At 44.2% G+C, this 12,076-nt stretch overlaps 1 protein-coding gene across 2 annotated transcripts in view; it reads left to right on the top strand.

The window, feature by feature from the left end:
- The first annotated feature begins 370 nt into the window (after positions 1 to 370).
- Positions 371 to 12,076, top strand: part of TDRD7 (tudor domain containing 7) — an 81,256-nt gene continuing 69,550 nt past the window's right edge. For both annotated transcript variants that reach the window (XM_066367604.1, XM_066367603.1), the window contains exon 1: positions 371 to 523. The gene's annotated coding sequence lies outside the window, so the exon portion shown is untranslated. The remainder of the gene's footprint in view (positions 524 to 12,076) is intronic.

Here is a 12,076-nt window from a genome sequence, read left to right as displayed (position 1 = left end):
AAGGCCTAAAGGAAACGAGCGAGCCGGGTGGCTGTCTAGCAGAATGAAACTTAAACGAGCAAGAGTTGAACCGAACGTCTGATGGGAGGACGAACGCAGCAGAAGGAGCGCGTCCCAGGCTGGTGAGCACAGCCGTGTGGACGCTCCCGGCCCGCGCTACTTGCATTGCCCATGAGGGGGCGCTCCCGAGCCCGCCCCGCAATCGCGTTGGCCCTCCGCCCGTGCGTGGGCACGCGCAGAAACCGCTAGGCTGCGTCGGTTTCCTTTCCCACGCGCGGACGCCGGCGTGGGTTGACGAAGCCGAGGAGCCCGCGCGTGCGCACAGCCGACGCTGGGCGACTCGGGTGGGGCGGGGCGGAGCGGAGCGGGGCGGGAGCTTGAGGTGATTACCGAGCCGCAGCTGCAGCCCCGGCGGTGCGAGGAAACCGAAAGTGGGCGGTGGCTGCGGCTGTAGCCCTGGCGGAGACGGCGGCGGGAGCTGGGGCCGTAGGCGCGGGGACCGGCCGTGGGTCCCCGGAACGAGGTGAGCGCAAGTCCTGCCGCCGAGGGCGCGTAAGAGGCAGGGCGAAATGGGACAAGGTTTGGAGCCGGCGCGGCGCACCTGTGTCTCCGACGGGACCGCGTTCCCGGCCAGACCCGGACAGGCCTCCTGGCTGCAGCCGCAGAGATGCTGCGGTCCCGACCCCCGGAAACCGGGCAGGGCGCCGGGGGAGTTAGAGTTACCGAGCGAGTGTTTTAAATCTCTGATGGGAACCTCCCCCGGCCACTCGGGGCCGGGCGGGACATTCACCCGGGAATCGGACAGACACCCTGTCGCCTGGGAAACTCAGAGCTGCGGGGGTGTGGACACGGGGCGGGAGGGCTGACCAGGAAGTGGTTTCCGGCACCGGCGGGACCGGCCGCAGCTGGCGCCCGGAACCGGGGATGCCGGAGCCCCAGGCTGTGTGAACGCATTTTTCACCGGGAGCTTTAAGTTCCATGAAGGCACGGGCTTCTCTTTAATGGACGAGCCCGTGCAGGCCGTTCAAGATAATGTAGGACAACGACACCGTCCGTTCCATCAAACCGTGAGCACCGGCTGGGTACAGATCTCCAAGCCCGGAAGGAAACGCGCATCCTTGAATGAGTTGTCTCTTAACTTTCAGGATCCAACAGGGTTAAGTTTCTAGCCTCAACTTAATGGGAGAAGGATGGGAGCCCACACAACGGAAAAGTGCTGTGATCCACTTGAGGGGTGTATTACGTTTCCCTTGATAACCAGGGGTGTCTCTCTCAAATAATTACAATTATTTGAACAGGAGAGGAAAATACTTAAGTTAGAAAAAAGTCCTGACACCAAAGAATTCTGTTAACTGCCCTATAAAACAAAACAAACCATTGATCAGTCATCTTACTGCCATCCCCAACTGCACAAGTAGAAAAATGGCAGAAGAGTGTTCTGCCTAATGATAAGTAACAGGCTTAATGACAAAAAGTGAAATTTAGACCCAAGTCCCCAATTTATCCCCAGATGTCATGATGTGATACTGTGATTTTGAATAGATTACATACTTTGCTTGAGCCTGGTTTTCTATGTATCAAATGGAAATATTTAACTTAGTCTGCATGGCTTTTGTGAGATAACTACTGTAAATCTTTTGGCTTAGAATACTAGTCAGAAAATGTTAATTCCCTTCCACCAAACTTCCCATAATTTACATAATTGGATTTCACCTTCCTGGAAGCAGGAACACATTTTTAATGTAATATACAGAGGCACATGGTGGAGATTTTTGTAGTTTCACTCAGCTGACATTCATTGAGCATCCACTGCATGCAAAGCACTGTGCTGGGTGCAGGGAATTGCTCCTGGGGCCAGCTGGATTAGAACCCACTTCTGCTGTGCCCTGTATGCAGGGGTCTCCAAACTTTTTACACAGGGGGCCAGTTCATTGTCCCTCAGACCATTGGAGGGCTGCCAAATACAGTGGTCCTCTCACTGACCACCAATGAAAGAGGTGCCCCTTCCAGAAGTGCAGTGGGGGCTGGATAAATGGCCTCAGGGGGCCGCATTGCGGCCGTGGGCCGTAGTTTGGGGACGCCTGCTGTATAGGGTCCTTTGGTGGCACATGGTCTCTCTCTTTGCTAGTTAAAATAGTGACACTGTGAGGCAGCTGTTGGTGGTGCTTTCAGATTTCAGTCCCTGTAGATTGGAAATGAAATATAATCCCCGCTAATGCCCTTTTAAGTGTACTGGTTGAATGGGCTGAATGAACTATTGTATTTTGTATGAAGAGACTTAAACTCCTTGAAGGACCTCTCTTTAAATTCTCTGTGCAATATAATCTAGTTGGAGATTTAATTTGAATGTAAAAGGAAAACACTTTTTAATCCAACTCCAAGTGTGTAAAGCCCGAAGCCAGGGCTACCATCACAGCAGCCTGGCCCATGCAGGTTCGCATTGGATTCGGACAGTCAGTAAAGAAACAACGGAGCCAAAAACTGGTGGGCAATAGTCTTTAATTCTAGCTTGCACCTGGCGGGCAAGTAAAAACACACACTGGGCTCCAAAGCCCACTTACATTCAGTGCTCACAAAGCTACTGATTTATCCGAGTTTCCTAGAATCAAGGTTTCTAGCTTACCAGACTTACTCACCTCTGTTCCCCATATCCTTCCTTCTCCAGCGTCAAACTGCACAAACTAGCCTCTCTATACTCTGCCATCTTGGCTGCTTCTCCTGGCCACATCTCCACTTGGCTCTCTCCTCTAATGATAATCTCAGGAACCAAGAGAGTAAGCTCCCGTTGTGCCCCTATTTTATGATGTAGAAATCCAGACCTTTAATCCAATATACAAAATAGGGAAGTCTCTAATACAAAGTCACTTTCTGAGGCATGATAGGATTGTACCATCCCACATTAAAAAGGGTGGGAAAGGCTTAATCCCAAAACCAAGCCCCAGGCTACAACGATTCTGCCTGCCTTTAGCCCACCCCCAACACACATTAATATCACTTGGGCAATGGCCTCCTCATGGGCAGCTCCATCCTTAACAAAGTGAGCATAATACATTTTATCTGCCCAACAATGTGCCTATTCTGTGTTTGATCAAGCGCTATTTTCAAGAACTGAGATTTGACATAGAGTGAGTACTTTTCTTCTGGGTGCTTTCCTGGTCAGCAAATAAATGCAGGAAGGACAGAAATGCCTTAGTGTGGGGAGCAAAATCTAATTTCATAGTTGTGTGAATTGATTTATCTTTCTTTATGTATACTCGATTTTCTGTACCCTCTACTCCTTCTTTGTTTTTTTAAAGCTTTTTATTATTTCCCCAGTGGGCCAGTTTTTAAAAAAAGTTTTGTCTTTCAAACAAGCTATTGAAAAGTACTTCACTTTGTTATTTTTACCTGAAGATGTGTGTATTTGCCAATTAGAGCTTCTGATCAGCACAAGTTACCCAATATGACCCCAAAGTGAACTCAGTATTTTAGCTGTGCAGCTTTGTCAGGAGGAAACAAACCTATGGTTGCCTTTAGATATTTGTACCCCATTTCAGAACTCAAAGGACTCCCAAGGAAAGTTGAGACATGGGTCTTGTCCACTGTTGGGCAGATAAAATATATTATGCTCACTTTGTTAAAGATGACGCTGCCCACGTGGAGGCCGCTGCCCAGGTGATATTAATGTGTGTTGGGGGTGGGCTAAAGGCAGGCAGAATCCTTGTAGCCTGGGGCTTGGTTTTTGGATTAAGCCTTTCCCACCCTTTTTGATGTTGGGTGGTACAATCTCATCATGCCTCAGAAAGTGACTTTGTATTAGAGACTTCCCTATTTTGTATATTGGATTAAAGGTTTGGATTTCTACACTATAAAATAGGGGCAGAGCGGGAGCTTGCGCTCTTGGTTCCTGAGATTATCATTAGAGAGGAGAGCAGAGAGGAGAGCAGAGAAAGGCCACATGGAAGAGGCCAGGAGAGGCAGCCAAGATGGCGGAGTATTGAGTGAGAAGCCAGTTTGTGCAGGGAGAAGGAAGTTGATGGGGAACAGAGGTGAATAAGTCTGGTGAGCTAGAAACCTTTGATTCTAGAAAACTCCGATAAGTCAGTAGCTTTGTGAGCACTGAATGTGAGTAGGTTTTGGAGCCCAGTGTGCGTTTTTACTTGCCCACTGGGTGCAAGCTAGAATTAAAGATGACAGCCTATCAGTTTTTGGCTCCGTTGTTTCTTTCCCGACTGTCCAAATCCAATGCGAACCTGCATGGGCCAGGCTGCTGTGTTGGCAGCCCTGGCTACTGGCTTTACATCCACTTCCTTATCTTCCATATGAAAAAAGAGGCCTGAAGTGACTTGCTCACAGGGTCACATCTAATTAGTAGCATAAATAGGATTAAGAGCCACACTTTTTTTTTTTTTTTAACAGAGACAGAGAGAAGGAGAGAGGCATAGATAGGGTCAGACAGAGAGAGAGGTGAGAAGCATCAATGATCAGTTTTTTGTTGCGATGCCTTAGTTGAGAACACAGAGAGAGGTGAGAAGCATCAATGATCAGTTTTTTGTTGCGATGCCTTAGTTGTTCATTAATTGCTTTCTCATGTGTGCCTTGACCGTGGGCCTTCAGCAGACTGAGTAATGCCTTGCTCAAGCCAGCAACCTTGGGTTCAAGCTGGTGAGTGTTGCTCAAACCAGATGAGCCTGCGCTCAAGCTGGTGACCTCGGGGTCTCGAACCTGGGTCCTCTGTATCCCAGTCCGATGCTCTATCCACTGCACCACCGACTGGTCAGGCTCAGATCCACACTCTTAAATAAACTAGTTTGTCCTCTCTAGTATATGGAGTTATGGAAAGCTCTTGCTTATACATAATTATAGTATGAAACTAGTAATGCATATATAACTTGGAGTTTGAAATTATAGTAATAAAAAAAACTGGTTGGTAGAGATACTGTATGGAAGTATACCACCACCTCAGCCATTAATTACTTAAAAAAAAAAAGTTGATAAATGAGTAATTCAAGTGGTAAAAAGTAGACTATAATTGGTGACAAAAGATAACATGTTAAACTGTTGCAGGATGGGGAAGGGTCTTAGGCAAAAGCCTTTCCTCTCTTAGGCTCAGTGTATGGTTTTGTAAAATGAGGGGTTTGGGATGATATCTAAGATATTTTCAGTGCAGACATTCTGGAACTTCAGAGGCTGGCTTGTTACTAAAATGGTGTCTTCAAGGATAAAGGCATCCAGTTGCCAGAAGTATATGTCCTGAGGAGATACTGCAAATTGAGTAGCTGACCAAGGAAGGTAAAAGAGATTACTTGATGATATCAGTGTACCCTAATAATTCTTCAGATTTATTTTGGGGGTTTAGTGCCACTCTACAACTCAAATTATGACATGAAAAATACAATGAGGAAGATGAGCCAAATAGTACATTTGGAAATAGTTGAGAGAAGAGAACTCCTTAGAGAAGAGGAAGCATAGAGGAGAGCCAGCCCAACATGGCTAAGTAAGGTCTTTGGGCACCAGCAGTGAGGAAACTCAGGCGACAGGAAGCAGATAAAATCCAATGACTGAGCCAGGGAGGATCAGTCAGTGGTGAAGGCATGGAGCTAGAGGACACTGAAACCAGGTTCTTTAGAACAAGACTCTTTTCTTGGGACTATTTTTAGTTGTATTAAAGAGAAAAGTTGTGACTTTCCAAAATACAGTTTTGGATGTGAGAATTATTTTAGGCTATTGAAATTGTTTAAACCTACTTTTCTAAAGGTTGTCATTACTTTCCCCTACTTCTTGCCCCACTCCTTGTACATACCAGCACTGTGGGGCACTCATGGTTACTTGTGTATCAAAGAGAAAAGAGAGGAATGAAAGGATAAAAAATTATCAATTGTCACCATTGAATTTTTACAACAGTTGTCAATTCTTTTGGATGCCACACCCTTCAGTCAGAATGTGGCAGGTCCCTGTTTGATGCCAGGCGAGTTGCTAGCATCCCCCAGTGGTGCTGTCAGCGTACCGGAGGCGGATTAAGGTCGGTTGAGGCCCCAGGTGCAGGAGAAAATATTGGGCCCTTAAACTTGATGTCATTAGAAAAAAGTGTAAAGTTGGGGTTTTGCGGGGCCCTTCAGAAGCTGGGGCCCAGGGACATGCCGCTTTAACGGTGTGCCCGCTGTTAAATCTGCCTTTGAGCGTACCCTAAGCCAAACTTATTCTCAGAAGCCTACTCCACTCTACATTTGGAGCAGCTGCCCGAAAAGAAGCTCCAGGTTTGGGAGCCAGAAGACCTGGATTTTTGTTATGATTCTAGCCATAAAAATATGTGAGACCTGGAATGTTTACCCTGGGCCTCAGTTTCCTCAGCTGTAAACTGAAGAGTTTGGAGGAGATGGTGTGAAGGTGCCCACTAGAATTCCATGCAACTCTCAGCTCCGCTTGCTGACGTTGGGCCCCTATCCCTGCTGCTTTCCTCAGCCAGGCAGGCTTGGGGGACATTGTGGGGTTGTAGTCTGGTAGGGAATCTCTGCTGAGAGTCCATTTGCCAAAGCAGTAAGTGATTTTTTTGTCTACTGTGTAGGTTGAGAGATCTTGAAAGAGATCCAGTGGCTTTCTTACCAAGCTTTCCAGGTTGTAAGTATGTTAATGAGGGAAATAAGAAAACCTGAGGCGATTCTGGTTTTTCAAATTTAATGGCATACTAAAAATTTTTCTAATACATCAATGCTCATGTCTTTGTGCTCTTAGCCATTTAAAACATATATTCATAGATAGTTTCCCATCCACGCCATTAGAGAAATGTTTTTAAGTAACTACTGAATGCCAGATATTGTGGTGAGCACATATAACTACTTTTGACACTTCTCATTCAGAAAGAGAGGCAAAGAAAGGAGGAGGAAACAGAGTGAGGAGGAGGAAATGAAAGTCAAGTGCAATGTGTTGTGATTTGTTGTGACCAGTTTCTTCTTCCTCGACTGTGGTCTTTGCTTGCTGACCTTGGTCAGTTTTTTGAAATCAAAAACTCTTGATTATTTTTCAGACCCACCTCCATTTTACTGTTTAGGATTCTTATTCAGCCAAAATAGCTCCCTTAAGCCCCTTTGTTGTCTAGGGAACACTTAAGTAATTTTAACCTGAGAACCTATGGTCTAAAACAGAGATGGCCGATTTTATTTCTCCCACTCTGGCCTAACCTATGGTTCACCAGGGCTTGCATAACATTCTCAAAATAAAAGTAATTTGAATTCTCTTAAACTTTAAATTGTATTTATCACAATACTTTTAGAGAACAGAAATAAAGGAGAAGAAATTTGAAAGATCAAATTGGCAACTTTAAGAGAAACTTCAAACTTAATTTTTGGGAAGATGCCTAAAGGTTTGCCATTGAGACACTAAGAGTTGAAAATCCTGTGATAAACTTCCTTTTTGTTTCTAATGAATAACGTCCAAGATGGTAAACTTGATTTTTATAGTTAAAGGAAAGTATTCTTATATACTGTACCTTTTATAAAAGTTCTCGGTGTAATTGCCATCTTTAGGAAATCTCAAAATATGCCACGATAACCAAGAGATTAACAAAACTTAAGAGCATTTTGAACCACTACAGATTAGAAAATAATGTGTTTGTTTACCAGGGGTCCCCAAACTTTTTACACAGGGGGCCAGTTCACTGTCCCTCAGACCATTGGAGGGCCGCCACATACAGTGCTCCTCTCACTGACCACCAATGAAAGAGGTGCCCCTTCCGAAAGTGCGGCGGGGGGGTGGTGCAGATAAATGGCCTCAGGACGCCGCATGAAGCTCGTAGGCTGTAGTTTGGGGACACCTGGTTTAAGCTCTAGTTGTAAAGCTTTCTTTTTATTTTTTTATTTTTTTGTATTTTTCTGAAACTGGAAACGAGGAGGCAGTCAGACAGACTCCCGCATGTGCCCGACCGGGATCCACCCGGCACGCCCACCAGGGGAGATGCTCTGCCCATCTGGGGCGTCGCTCTGTTGCAACTAGAGCCATTCTAGCGCCTGAGGCAGAGGCCACAGAGCCATCCTCAGCGCCCTGGCCAACTTTCACTCCAATGGAGCCTTGGCTGCGGGAGAGGAAGAGAGAGACAGAGAGGAAGGAGAGAGGGAGGGGTGGAGAAGCAGATGGGCGCTTCTCCTGTGTTGCCCTGGCCGGGAATTGAACCCGGGACTCCTGCACGCCAGGCTGACGCTCTACCACTGAGCCAACCGGCCAGGGAAAAACTTTCTTTTTGTTCAGTGCCCAAAGTGATATTGCTAATGTAGGGATTGCAAGCCAGACTGGAAGAAATTGACAAGCATGAGATCAAGACATACATCTGAATAAGACATACAATCACACTTACCATTCCAAGTTTTACTATGCTGAGCTACTCCTCACCAGCTTTGAGATTCTCAGCCTTTACAGTCTAAGAAACTTTCCTTCTCTCCAAAAAGTTGTTTGCAAATAGAGAATTGTAGTATTCCATGAAAATAGCATATTTTTTAAAAGGCAGGGGGTAGAGAGTGGAAGCAGAGGGATACTCAGTTCAGACTGCAGCTGTGTGGTCAAGCATTGCTTCCCAGCCTTCTCAAGTATAAGGTCCCTTTTGTTGTTAGCTTTGTAAAAAACTTTGTGAAACCTCACACACTAGTGATTGTACTTCCAGTGTCTATTGATTGATAAAATATATCACTACCCAAAGCTGTTGTGAATTCAGTATCACTTTGGGTTTGTGAATCCCAGTGGTATCTGCCCATTATTTGAAAAACAGGAATATACATGAGACACCAGTGTTCAAGCAATGCCTACTGCTCATCGGAATGTGTGACTCCTTGCAGCGACACTAGGCCCTGACCTGAGCCTGCCCGGGAGAACTGGTGCAGGGTAGAAAGGCCCAGAAATAATCCTCCTGATAGTTCTCAATGACAGCTTCATGACGCAGTTGGCTGTCTTAGTTTATAACAATCATTAAAATTTGCAAACAATTCTTTAAATAAAGATTATTCCTTTAAAAGTTCACATGCATATATTTTAGTGAGCAGGAGAGAAAAGCAGTGGTGTTCGGTATATGGAGAATTTCTCATTTATTTTGTTTTTGTTTATTGAGCTCTTTTTGTGGGCTAGACACTAGGGATTCAGCAGTGACCAAAACTTTACAAATGCCTGCTTTCCTGGAGCTTACATTCAGGTTGGGGAGATAGGTGGTGAGATCAAATAAAGACAAGTATTTGGTGATGGTGTAAGTGCTAAGGAGTGAGCTAAGGGAAGGGGAGTAGGGAGAGCTGAGCAGCAGGTTAACAGCTCTGACTTTGAATTGGGCAGCCAGGGGAGGCCTTACTGAGAAGGTGACATTTGAGCAAATACCCGAAGGGGCAGCGGTGAACTGTGTGAAACCTTGGAGCAAGGACTTGCCACGCGGAGGGAACGGCAAGTACAAAAGCCCTAATGTGAATCTATCTAGGGCATGTACCAGGAGAAGGAAGGAGCTGGCCTGGGTGGAGTGAAACGAGTGAAAAAAAGGGAAGGAGGAATTGAGGTCAGAGAAGTGGGGTGGGCACGGGTTGTGTACGGCCCTTTTGGCCTCTGTGAAAACTTTAGCCTTTGTCTGAGGAAGTCAGGAAGCCCTTAGTGAGTTTTGAGCAGAGAAATGATGTGATAGGATGTATGATATACAAGGATCACTCTAGCTGTGTTACGGAGAACAGATTCTAGGAAGTGAAGTGGAAGCAGAGAAACCAGCTAGGAGGCAGGTGCCCCATGCCAGCCAGGACGCTGGCATAGAGTGGATTGAGGTGTTCACCGTGGATCTGGTGAGCAGTGGCAGAATTGTGGATGTCCACCAGTCTGTCTGTCTTCTTGTATCATGTGGCGGTGATGGTGGGAAGTTGAGAACCACTAATACCAAACTGCTTCCTCTTACAGATAGAGAGACCAAGGCCCAGGAGAAGGGATTTGTCCCAGGAAAATAAGTGCCCTCTACATAGTGGTATTGAACTTAGGGTCACAAGCAAGAGGAGGCACAGGCACACAACCTTGTACAAACCCTTAGTCCTCCCCCAAATGAAGTTAAATCAAGGAAGTAGTAAACTTATTTGGGTTTTAACTATGATGATAGGCACATTAGAGAGTGAAACTGGCATATGTGTGTATGGTCAGGTTGAGAAGCATAATTTAGGAAAAAATATCCACCAGTTGCCCTTAAAGGAAGCTAGACAAATGCATAGTTACAGGAGATGGGAAAAGTGAAAAATATGGATCAGCACTTTTGTGCTACATATATTAGCACTGGTTTTTTATTTATTCAATTTTATTATCAGTTGTTCACTGTAAATCCATATGCTGTATGTACATGAAACATATCTGAGTGTTGGGGCAGAAGGATAGGATTATTAGAATACAGGCTAAAAGGCATCTCTTGGAAGAATCTAGGTCCCAAAAGAAGACACATTTAAAGAGGGTGGAATTAAGGAACCAAGCATCGGGCAAAGCTTCCCAGCTTTTACTATATACTCAGAGGCAGTCCTACAGCCTGTGTGTGTGTGTGTGGGGGGGAGAGTTGGGGCCTTCCCCTCTACACCCCAAATTATTAAGTGCCCCATTTGAGAGGTCCCTGCTGGCAGATGTTTCAGAGGAGAAATAAGAGAGGGGGGCATTTCTGAGAAAGTGATCTAGAATTGTCCTCCGGAGGGTGGAAGGAGTGGAAGGAAGGCTTTCATGTAGAGCAGCCCATAGGACAAACCTCTAATTAGTTTCTAAGATAGGGGTAGGCCTGCCCTTTCAAACCAACATCATAAGCTGCCCCTCTTACATATCGTTGGATTTGATTGAGTAATATTTTGTTAGGAAATGTTTGCATTCATGTTCATGAGGGGTACTGGTCTGTGCTTTTCTTGTAATGCCTGCCTGGTTTTGGTGTCAGCATAATGATGGCCTCATAAAATCAGTTCAGGAATGTTGCCTTTCCCTCTATTTTCTGGAAGAAAGTGTGTAGAAGTGGTATTAATTCTTCCTTAAGAGTGAGGTATAATTTACCAATAAAGCCTTCTTGGCTTTAAGTTTTCCTTATACGAAGGTTTTCAACTACAAATTCAGTTTCTCTGATAGATACAGGGATATTAAGATTATCCATTTCTTCTTGGATAAGCTTTTAAATTTGTGTGTTTTAATTAATGTATCTAATTTATTGGCATAACTTGATCATAATATTCTCTTTTAAATGTCTATAGGATTGTTATGTCTTCCTGATAAACTGATGGCCCCCTTTTCAATCCCATTATTGGCAGTTTATGTGTTCTTTTCCTTGATTAATCTGCCTGGAAGTTTATCAATTTTGTTGTTTTAAAAAAATGAGTTTTGTTTTCATTTTTTTCTCTACTTTTTTTTCTATTTTATTATAGATCTGTTTCATCACTTCAATATTTATTTTGCTCTCATGTTTATTATTTCCTTCTTCTACTTACATAATTTGCTCTTTTTTCTCAACAGTGTAGATTAGATCAGTGATTTAATATTGATTTAGATCAGATACTCTGTTCTAGTATAACTGTATAATGCTGTAAATTTTTCTGTAAATACTGCTTTTACTACAACAAGTAAATTTTTATATATGGTGTCTTCATTTGTTTAAAAATATGTTCTGACTTGGAGGAGCCTTCCTCTTTGATTCTTGGTTAATTTTTAAAGTGTATCATTAAATTTGCCTATATATATTGATGTTATTGATACCTAATTTAACTTTGTTCTGGTTGTAATATACCCTTTGTGTAATTTCAGGTATTCTAAATTGGTCAAGGGTTGTTTTAAGTTTCAGGATATATTCCATCTTGATGAACGTATCATGTGCTCTTGAATGTGTATTCTGTCATTGGAGTGGAGCATTCTGTAAATGTCAATTAGATTGGTTTGATTGATAGAGTTGTTCAGCTCTTCCATATCCTTACTGATATTTTGTTTACTGGCTCTACCAATTACTGAGAAAGTTGTGAAGTTTCCAACCATAGCTATGAATCTGTCTATTCATTCTTTGAGCTTTATTGGTTTTGCTTCATGTGTTTTGAAGTTCCGGTGTTAGGTGCAGTCTCACTTAGGATGGTTATGTGTTCCTGATGAATTA

Source organism: Saccopteryx leptura, chromosome 2 (assembly GCF_036850995.1).
Source record: "Saccopteryx leptura isolate mSacLep1 chromosome 2, mSacLep1_pri_phased_curated, whole genome shotgun sequence".
NCBI classification, from domain to species: domain Eukaryota; kingdom Metazoa; phylum Chordata; class Mammalia; order Chiroptera; family Emballonuridae; genus Saccopteryx; species Saccopteryx leptura.
This window is presented reverse-complemented; position numbering and strand designations above follow the sequence as displayed.